Raw genomic sequence first — 10,229 nt, forward strand, 5'->3', positions numbered from 1 at the left:
GGGGGGGGGGGGGGGGGGGGGGGGGGGGGGGGGGGGGGGGGGGGGGGGGGGGGGGGGGGGGGGGGGGGGGGGGGGGGGGGGGGGGGGGGGGGGGGGGGGGGGGGGGGGTGGGGGGGGGGGGGGGGGGGGGGGGGGGGGGGGGGGGGGGGGGGGGGGGGGGGGGGGGGGGGGGGGGGGGGGGGGGGGGGGGGGGGGGGGGGGGGGGGGGGGGGGGGGGGGGGGGGGGGGGGGGGGGGGGGGGGGGGGGGGGGGGGGGGGGGGGGGGGGGGGGGGGGGGGGGGGGGGGGGGGGGGGGGGGGGGGGGGGGGGGGGGGGGGGGGGGGGGGGGGGGGGGGGGGGGGGGGGGGGGGGGGGGGGGGGGGGGGGGGGGGGGGGGGGGGGGGGGGGGGGGGGGGGGGGGGGGGGGGGGGGGGGGGGGGGGGGGGGGGGGGGGGGGGGGGGGGGGGGGGGGGGGTGGGGGGGGGGGGGGGGGGGGGGGGGGGGGGGGGGGGGGGGGGGGGGGGGGGGGGGGGGGGGGGGGGGGGGGGGGGGGGGGGGGGGGGGGGGGGGGGGGGGGGGGGGGGGGGGGGGGGGGGGGGGGGGGGGGGGGGGGGGGGGGGGGGGGGGGGGGGGGGGGGGGGTGGGGGGGGGGGGGGGGGGGGGGGGGGGGGGGGGGGGGGGGGGGGGGGGGGGGGGGGGGGGTGGGGGGGGGGGGGGGGGGGGGGGGGGGGGGGGGGGGGGGGGGGGGGGGGGGGGGGGGGGGGGGGGGGGGGGGGGGGGGGGGGGGGGGGGGGGGGGGGGGGGGGGGGGGGGGGGGGGGGGGGGGGGGGGGGGGGGGGGGGGGGGGGGGGGGGGGGGGGGGGGGGGGGGGGGTGGGGGGGGGGGGGGGGGGGGGGGGGGGGGGGGGGGGGGGGGGGGGGGGGGGGGGGGGGGGGGGGGGGTGGGGGGGGGGGGGGGGGGGGGGGGGGGGGGGGGGGGGGGGGGGGGGGGGGGGGGGGGGGGGGGGGGGGGGGGGGGGGGGGGGGGGGGGGGGGGGGGGGGGGGGGGGGGGGGGGGGGGGGGGGGGTGGGGGGGGGGGGGGGGGGGGGGGGGGGGGGGGGGGGGGGGGGGGGGGGGGGGGGGGGGGGGGGGGGGGGGGGGGGGGGGGGGGGGGGGGGGGGGGGGGGGGGGGGGGGGGGGGGGGGGGGGGGGGGGGGGGGGGGGGGGGGGGGGGGGGGGGGGGGGGGGGGGGGGGGGGGGGGGGGGGGGGGGGGGGGGGGGGGGGGGGGGGGGGGGGGGGGGGGGGGGGGGGGGGGGGGGGGGGTGGGGGGGGGGGGGGGGGGGGGGGGGGGGGGGGGGGGGGGGGGGGGGGGGGGGGGGTGGGGGGGGGGGGGGGGGGGGGGGGGGGGGGGGGGGGGGGGGGGGGGGGGGGGGGGGTGGGGGGGGGGGGGGGGGGGGGGGGGGGGGGGGGGGGGGGGGGGGGGGGGGGGGGGGGGGGGGGGGGGGGGGGGGGGGGGGTGGGGGGGGGGGGGGGGGGGGGGGGGGGGGGGGGGGGGGGGGGGGGGGGGGGGGGGGGGGGGGGGGGGGGGGGGGGGGGGGGGGGGGGGGGGGGGGGGGGGGGGGGGGGGGGGGGGGGGGGGGGGGGGGGGGGGGGGGGGGGGGGGGGGGGGGGGGGGGGGGGGGGGGGGGGGGGGGGGGGGGGGGTGGGGGGGGGGGGGGGGGGGGGGGGGGGGGGGGGGGGGGGGGGGGGGGGGGGGGGGGGGGGGGGGGGGGGGGGGGGGGGGGGGTGGGGGGGGGGGGGGGGGGGGGGGGGGGGGGGGGGGGGGGGGGGGGGGGGGGGGGGGGGGGGGGGGGGGGGGGGGGGGGGGGGGGGGGGGGGGGGGGGGGGGGGGGTGGGGGGGGGGGGGGGGGGGGGGGGGGGGGGGGGGGGGGGGGGGGGGGGGGGGGGGGGGGGGGGGGGGGGGGGGGGGGGGGGGGGGGGGGGGGGGGGGGGGGGGGGGGGGGGGGGGGGGGGGGGTGGGGGGGGGGGGGGGGGGGGGGGGGGGGGGGGGGGGGGGTGGGGGGGGGGGGGGGGGGGGGGGGGGGGGGGGGGGGGGGGGGGGGGGGGGGGGGGGGGGGGGGGGGGGGGGGGGGGGGGGGGGGGGGGGGGGGGGGGGGGGGGGGGGGGGGGGGGGGGGGGGGGGGGGGGGGGGGGGGGGGGTGGGGGGGGGGGGGGGGGGGGGGGGGGGGGGGGGGGGGGGGGGGGGGGGGGGGGGGGGGGGGGGGGGGGGGGGTGGGGGGGGGGGGGGGGGGGGGGGGGGGGGGGGGGGGGGGGGGGGGGGGGGGGGGGGGGGGGGGGGGGGGGGGGGGGGGGGGGGGGGGGGGGGGGGGGGGGGGGGGGGGGGGGGGGGGGGGGGGGGGGGGGGGGGGGGGGGGGGGGGGGGGGGGGGGGGGGTGGGGGGGGGGGGGGGGGGGGGGGGGGGGGGGGGGGGGGGGGGGGGGGGGGGGGGGGGGGGGGGGGGGGGGGGGTGGGGGGGGGGGGGGGGGGGGGGGGGGGGGGGGGGGGGGGGGGGGGGGGGGGGGGTGGGGGGGGGGGGGGGGGGGGGGGGGGGGGGGGGGGGGGGGGGGGTGGGGGGGGGGGGGGGGGGGGGGGGGGGGGGGGGGGGGGGGGGGGGGGGGGGGGGGGGGGGGGGGTGGGGGGGGGGGGGGGGGGGGGGGGGGGGGGGGGGGGGGGGGGGGGGGGGGGGGGGGGGGGGGGGGGGGGGGGGGGGGGGGGGGGGGGGGGGGGGGGGGGGGGGGGGGTGGGGGGGGGGGGGGGGGGGGGGGGGGGGGGGGGGGGGGGGGGGGGGGGGTGGGGGGGGGGGGGGGGGGGGGGGGGGGGGGGGGGGGGGGGGGGGGGTGGGGGGGGGGGGGGGGGGGGGGGGGGGGGGGGGGGGGGGGGGGGGGGGGGGGGGGGGGGGGGGGGGGGGGGGGGGGGGGGGGGGGGGGGGGGGGGGGGGGGGGGGGGGGGGGGGTGGGGGGGGGGGGGGGGGGGGGGGGGGGGGGGGGGGGGGGGGGGGGGGGGGGGGGGGGGGGGGGGGGGGTGGGGGGGGGGGGGGGGGGGGGGGGGGGGGGGGGGGGGGGGGGGGGGGGGGGGGGGGGGGGGGGGGGGGGGGGGGGGGGGGGGGGGGGGGGGGGGGGGGGGGGGGGGGGGGGGGGGGGGGGGGGGGGGGGGGGGGGTGGGGGGGGGGGGGGGGGGGGGGGGGGGGGGGGGGGGGGGGGGGGGGGGGGGGGGGGGGGGGGGGGGGGGGGGGGGGGGGGGGGGGGGGGGGGGTGGGGGGGGGGGGGGGGGGGGGGGGGGGGGGGGGGGGGGGGGGGGGGGGGGGGTGGGGGGGGGGGGGGGGGGGGGGGGGGGGGGGGGGGGGGGGGGGGGGGGGGGGGGGGGGTGGGGGGGGGGGGGGGGGGGGGGGGGGGGGGGGGGGGGGGGGGGGGGGGGGGGGGGGGGGGGGGGGGGGGGGGGGGGGGGGGGGGGGGGGGGGGGGGGGGGGGGGGGGGGGGTGGGGGGGGGGGGGGGGGGGGGGGGGGGGGGGGGGGGGGGGGGGGGGGGGGGGGGGGGGGGGGGGGGGGGGGGGGGGGGGGGGGGGGGGGGGGGGGGGGGGGGGGGGGGGGGGGGGGGGGGGGGGGGGTGGGGGGGGGGGGGGGGGGGGGGGGGGGGGGGGGGGGGGGGGGGGGGGGGGGGGGGGGGGGGGGGGGGGGGGGGGGGGGGGGGGGGGGGGGGGGGGGGGGGGGGGGGGGGGGGGGGGGGGGGGGGGTGGGGGGGGGGGGGGGGGGGGGGGGGGGGGGGGGGGGGGGGGGGGGGGGGGGGGGGGGGGGGGGGGGGGGGGGGGGGGGGGGGGGGGGGGGGGGGGGGGGTGGGGGGGGGGGGGGGGGGGGGGGGGGGGGGGTGGGGGGGGGGGGGGGGGGGGGGGGGGGGGGGGGGGGGGGGGGGGGTGGGGGGGGGGGGGGGGGGGGGGGGGGGGGGGGGGGGGGGGGGGGGGTGGGGGGGGGGGGGGGGGGGGGGGGGGGGGGGGGGGGGGGGGGGGGGGGGGGGGGGGGGGGGGGGGGGGGGGGGGGGTGGGGGGGGGGGGGGGGGGGGGGGGGGGGGGGGGGGGGGGGGGGGGGGGGGGGGGGGGGGGTGGGGGGGGGGGGGGGGGGGGGGGGGGGGGGGGGGGGGGGGGGGGGGGGGGGGGGGGGGGTGGGGGGGGGGGGGGGGGGCGGGGGGGGGGGGGGGGGTGGGGGGGGGGGGGGGGGGGGGGGGGGGGGGGGGGGGGGGGGGGGGGGGGGGGGGGGGTGGGGGGGGGGGGGGGGGGGGGGGGGGGGGGGGTGGGGGGGGGGGGGGGGGGGGGGGGGGGGGGGGGGGGGGTGGGGGGGGGGGGGGGGGGGGGGGGGGGGGGGGGGGGGGGGGGGGGGGGGGGGGGGGGGGGGGGGGGGGGGGGGGGGGGGGGGGGGGGGGGGGGGGTGGGGGGGGGGGGGGGGGGGGGGGGGGGGGGGGGGGGGGGTGGGGGGGGGGGGGGGGGGGGGGGGGGGGGGGGGGGGGGGGGGGGGGGGGGGGGTGGGGGGGGGGGGGGGGGGGGGGGGGGGGGGGGGGGGGGGGGGGGGGGGGGGGGGGGGGGGGGGGGGGGGGGGGGGGGGGGGGGGGGGGGGGGGGGGGGGGGGGGGGGGGGGGGGGGGGGGGGGGGGGTGGGGGGGGGGGGGGGGGGGGGGGGGGGGGGGGGGGGGGGGGGGGGGTGGGGGGGGGGGGGGGGGGGGGGGGGGGGGGGGGGGGGGGGGGGGGGGGGGGGGGGGGGGGGGGGGGGGGGGGGGTGGGGGGGGGGGGGGGGGGGGGGGTGGGGGGGGGGGGGGGGGGGGGGGGGGGGGGGGGGGGGGGGGGGGGGGGGGGGGGGGGGGGGGGTGGGGGGGGGGGGGGGGGGGGGGGGGGGGGGGGGGGGGGGGGGGGGGGGGGGGGGGGGGGGGGGGGGGGGGGGGGGGGGGGGGGGGGGGGGGGGGGGGGGGGGGGGGGGGGGGGGGGGGGGGGGGGGGGGGGGGGGGGGGGGGGGGGGGGGGGGGGGGGGGGGGGGGGGGGGGGGGGGGGGGGGTGGGGGGGGGGGGGGGGGGGGGGGGGGGGGGGGGGGGGGGGGGGGGGGGGGGGGGGGGGGGGGGGGGGGGGGGGGGGGGGGGGGGGGGGGGGGGGGGGGGGGGGGGGGGGTGGGGGGGGGGGGGGGGGGGGGGGGGGGGGGGGTGGGGGGGGGGGGGGGGGGGGGGGGGGGGGGGGGGGGGGGGGGGGGGGGGGGGGGGGGGGGGGGGGGGGGGGGTGGGGGGGGGGGGGGGGGGGGGGGGGGGGGGGTGGGGGGGGGGGGGGGGGGGGGGGGGGGGGGGGGGGGGGGGGGGGGGGGGGGGGGGGGGGGGGGGGGGGGGGGGGGGGGGGGGGGGGGGGGGGGGGGGGGGGGGGGGGGGGGGGGGGGGGGGGGGGGGGGTGGGGGGGGGGGGGGGGGGGGGGGGGGGGGGGGGGGGGGGGGGGGGGGGGGGGGGGGGGGGGGGGGGGGGGGGGGGGGGGGGGGGGGGGGGGGGGGGGGGGGGGGGGTGGGGGGGGGGGGGGGGGGGGGGGGGGGGGGGGGGGGGGGGGGGGGGGGGGGGGGGGGGGGGGGGGGGGGGGGGGGGGGGGGGGGGGGGGGGGGGGGGGGGGGGGGGGGGGGGGTGGGGGGGGGGGGGGGGGGGGGGGGGGGGGGGGGGGGGGGGGGGGGGGGGGGGGGGGGGGGGGGGGGGGGGGGGGGGGGGGGGGGGGGGGGGGGGGGGGGGGGGGGGGGGGTGGGGGGGGGGGGGGGGGGGGGGGGGGGGGGGGGGGGGGGGGGGGGGGGGGGGGGGGGGGGGGGGGGGGGGGGGGGGGGGGGGGGGGGGGGGGGGGGGGGGGGGGGGGGGGGGGGGGGGGGGGGGGGGGGGGGGGGGTGGGGGGGGGGGGGGGGGGGGGGGGGGGTGGGGGGGGGGGGGGGGGGGGGGGGGGGGGGGGGGGGGGGGGGGGGGGGGGGGGGGGGGGGGGTGGGGGGGGGGGGGGGGGGGGGGGGGGGGGGGGGGGGGGGGGGGGGGGGGGGGGGGGGGGGGGGTGGGGGGGGGGGGGGGGGGGGGGGGGGGGGGGGGGGGGGGGGGGGGGGGGGGGGGGGGGGGGGGGGGGGGGGGGGGGGGGGGGGGGGGGGGGGGGGGGGGGGGGGGGGGGGGGGGGGGGGGGTGGGGGGGGGGGGGGGGGGGGGGGGGGGGGGGGGGGGGGGGGGGGGGGGGGGGGGGTGGGGGGGGGGGGGGGGGGGGGGGGTGGGGGGGGGGGGGGGGGGGGGGGGGGGGGGGGGGGGGGGGGGGGGGGGGTGGGGGGGGGGGGGGGGGGGGGGGGGGGGGGGGGGGGGGGGGGGGGGGGGGGGGGGGGGGGGGGGGGGGGGGGGGGGGGGGGGGGGGGGGGGGGGGGGGGGGGGGGTGGGGGGGGGGGGGGGGGGGGGGGGGGGGGGGGGGGGGGGGGGGGGGGGGGGGGGGGGGGGGGGGGGGGGGGGGGGGGGGGGGGGGGGGGGGGGGGGGGGGGGGGGGGGGGGGGGGGGGGGGGGGGGGGGGGGGGGGGGGGGGGGGGGGGGTGGGGGGGGGGGGGGGGGGGGGGGGGGGGGGGGGGGGGGGGGGGGGGGGGGGTGGGGGGGGGGGGGGGGGGGGGGGGGGGGGGGTGGGGGGGGGGGGGGGGGGGGGGGGGGGGGGGGGGGGGGGGGGGGGGGGGGGGGGGGGGGGGGGGGGGGGGGGGGGGGGGGGGGGGGGGGGGGGGGGGGGGGGGGGGGGGGGGGGGGGGGGGGGGGGGGGGGGGGGGGGGGGGGGGGGGGGGGTGGGGGGGGGGGGGGGGGGGGGGGGGGGGTGGGGGGGGGGGGGGGGGGGGGGGGGGGGGGGGGGGGGGGGGGGGGGGGGGGGGGGGGGGGGGGGGGGGGGGGGGGGGGGGGGGGGGGGGGGGGGGGGGGGGGGGGGGGGGGGGGGGGGGGGGGGGGGGGGGGGGGGTGGGGGGGGGGGGGGGGGGGGGGGGGGGGGGGGGGGGGGGGGGGGGGGGGGGGGGGGGGGGGGGGGGGGGGGGGGGGGGGGGGGGGGGGGGGGGGGGGGGGGGGGTGGGGGGGGGGGGGGGGGGGGGGGGGGGGGGGGGGGGGGGGGGGGGGTGGGGGGGGGGGGGGGGGGGGGGGGGGGGGGGGGGGGGGGGGGGGGGGGGGGGGGGGGGGGGGGGGGGGGGGGGGGGGGGGGGGGGGGGGGGGGGGGGGGGGGGGGGGGGGGTGGGGGGGGGGGGGGGGGGGGGGGGGGGGGGGGGGGGGGGGGGGGGGGGGGGGGGGGGGGGGGGTGGGGGGGGGGGGGGGGGGGGGGGGGGGGGGGGGGGGGGGGGGGGGGGGGGGGGGGGTGGGGGGGGGGGGGGGGGGGGGGGGGGGGGGGGGGGGGGGGGGGGGGGGGGGGGGGGGGGGTGGGGGGGGGGGGGGGGGGGGGGGGGGGGGGGGGGGGGGGGGGGGGGGGGGGGGGGGGGGGGGGGGGGGGGGGGGGGGGGGGGGGGGGGGGGGGGGGGGGGGGGGGGGGGGGGGGGGGGGGGGGGGGGGGGGGGGGGGGGTGGGGGGGGGGGGGGGGGGGGGGGGGGGGGGGGGGGGGGGGGGGGGGGGGGGGTGGGGGGGGGGGGGGGGGGGGGGGGGGGGGGGGGGGGTGGGGGGGGGGGGGGGGGGGGGGGGGGGGGGGGGGGGGGGGGGGGGGGGGGGGGGGGGGGGGGGGGGGGGGGGGGGGGGGGGGGTGGGGGGGGGGGGGGGGGGGGGGGGTGGGGGGGGGGTGGGGGGGGGGGGGGGGGGGGGGGGGGGGGGGGGGGGGGGGGGGGGGGGGGGGGGGGGGGGGGGGGGGGGGGTGGGGGGGGGGGGGGGGGGGGGGGGGGGGGGGGGGGGGGGGGGGGGTGGGGGGGGGGGGGGGGGGGGGGGGGGGGGGGGGGGGGGGGGGTGGGGGGGGGGGGGGGGGGGGGGGGGGGGGGGGGGGGGGGGGGGGGTGGGGGGGGGGGGGGGGGGGGGGGGGGGGGGGGGGGGGGGGGGGGGGGGGGGGGGGGGGGGGGGGGGGGGGGGGGGGGGGGGGGGGGGGGGGTGGGGGGGGGGGGGGGGGGGGGGGGGGGGGGGGGGGGGGGGGGGGGGGGGGGGGGGGTGGGGGGGGGGGGGGGGGGGGGGGGGGGTGGGGGGGGGGGGGGGGGGGGGGGGGGGGGGGGGGGGGGGGGGGGGGGGGGGGGGGGGGGGGGGGGGGGGGGGGGGGGTGGGGGGGGGGGGGGGGGGGGGGGGGGGGGGGGGGGGGGGGGGTGGGGGGGGGGGGGGGGGGGGGGGGGGGGGGGGGGGGGGGGGGGGGGGGGGGGGGGGGGGGGGGGGGGGGGGGGGGGGGGGGGGGGGGGGGGGGGGGGGGGGTGGGGGGGGGGGGGGGGGGGGGGGGGGTGGGGGGGGGGGGGGGGGGGGGGGGGGGGGGGGGGGGGGGGGGGGGGGGGGGGGGGGGGGGGGGGGGGGGGGGGGGGGGGGGGGGGGGGGGGGGGGGGGGGGGGGGGGGGGGGGGGGGGGGGGGGGGGGGGGGGTGGGGGGGGGGGGGGGGGGGGGGGGGGGGGGGGGGGGGGGGGGGGGGGGGGGGGGGGGGGTGGGGGGGGGGGGGGGGGGGGGGGGGGGGGGGGGGGGGGGGGGGGGGTGGGGGGGGGGGGGGGGGGGGGGGGGGGGGGGGGGGGGGGGGGGGGGGGGGGGGGGGGGGGGGGGGGGGGGGGGGGGGGGGGGGGGGGGGGGGGGGGGGGGGGGGGGGGGGGGGGGGTGGGGGGGGGGGGGGGGGGGGGGGGGGGGGGGGGGGGGGGGGGGGGGGGGGGGGGGGGGGGGGGGGGGGGGGGGGGGGGTGGGGGGGGGGGGGGGGGGGGGGGGGGGGGGGGGGGGGGGGGTGGGGGGGGGGGGGGGGGGGGGGGGGGGGGGGGGGGGGGGGGGGGGGGGGGGGGGGGGGGGGGGGGGGGGGGGGGGGGGGGGGGGTGGGGGGGGGGGGGGGGGGGGGGGGGGGGGGGGGGGGGGGGGGGGGGGGGGGGGGGGGGGGGGGGGGGGGGGGGGGGGGGTGGGGGGGGGGGGGGGGGGGGGGGGGGGGGGGGGGGGGGGGGGGGGGGGGGGGGTGGGGGGGGGGGGGGGGGGGGGGGGGGGGGGGGGGGGGGGGGGGGGGGGGGTGGGGGGGGGGGGGGGGGGGGGGGGGGGGGGGGGGGGGGGGGGGGGGGTGGGGGGGGGGGGGGGGGGGGGGGGGGGGGTGGGGGGGGGGGGGGGGGGGGGGGGGGGGGGGGGGGGGGGGGGGGGGGGGGGGTGGGGGGGGGGGGGGGGGGGGGGGGGGGGGGGGGGGGGGGGGGGGTGGGGGGGGGGGGTGGGGGGGGGGGGGGGGGGGGGTGGGGGGGGGGGGGGGGGGGGGGGGGGGGGGGGGGGGGGGGGGGGGTGGGGGGGGGGGGGGGGGGGGGGGGGGGGGGGGGGGGGGGGGGGGGGGGGGGGGGGGGGGGGGGGGGGGGGGGGGGGGGGGGGGGGGGGGGGGGGGGGGGGGGGGGGGGTGGGGGGGGGGGGGGGGGGGGGGGGGGGGTGGGGGGGGGGGGGGGGGGGGGGGGGGGGGGGGGGGGGGGGGGGGGGGGGGGGGGGGGGGGGGGGGGGGGGGGGGGGGGGGGGGGGGGGGGGGGGGGGGGTGGGGGGGGGGGGGGGGGGGGGGGGGGGGGGGGGGGGGGGGGGGGGGGGGGGGGTGGGGGGGGGGGGGGGGGGGGGGGGGGGGGGGGGGGGGGGGGGGGGGGGGGGGGGGGGGGGGGGGGGGGGGGGGGGGGGGTGGGGGGGGGGGGGGGGGGGGGGGGGGGGGGGGGGGGGGGGGGGGGGGGGGGGGGGGGGGGGTGGGGGGGGGGGGGGGGGGGGGGGGGGGGGGGGGGGGGGGGGGGGGGGGGGGGGGGGGGGGGGGGGGGGGGGTGGGGGGGGGGGGGGGGGGGGGGGGGGGGGGGGGGGGGGGGGGGGGGGGGGGGGGGGGGGGGGGGGGGGGGGGGGGTGGGGGGGGGGGGGGGGGGGGGGGGGGGGGGGGGGGGGGGGGGGGGGGGGGGGGTGGGGGGGGGGGGGGGGGGGGGGGGGGGGGTGGGGGGGGGGGGGGGGGGGGGGGGGGGGGGGGGGGGGGGGTGGGGGGGGGGGGGGGGGGGTGGGGGGGGGGGGGGGGGGGGGGGGGGGGGTGGGGGGGGGGGGGGGGGGGGGGGGGGGGGGGGGGGGGGGGGGTGGGGGGGGGGGGGGGGGGGGGTGGGGGGGGGGGGGGGGGGGGGGGGG

The sequence above is a fragment of the Arvicanthis niloticus genome, unplaced genomic scaffold (assembly GCF_011762505.2).
Source record: "Arvicanthis niloticus isolate mArvNil1 unplaced genomic scaffold, mArvNil1.pat.X pat_scaffold_599_arrow_ctg1, whole genome shotgun sequence".
In the NCBI taxonomy this organism is placed as follows: Eukaryota; Metazoa; Chordata; class Mammalia; order Rodentia; family Muridae; genus Arvicanthis; species Arvicanthis niloticus.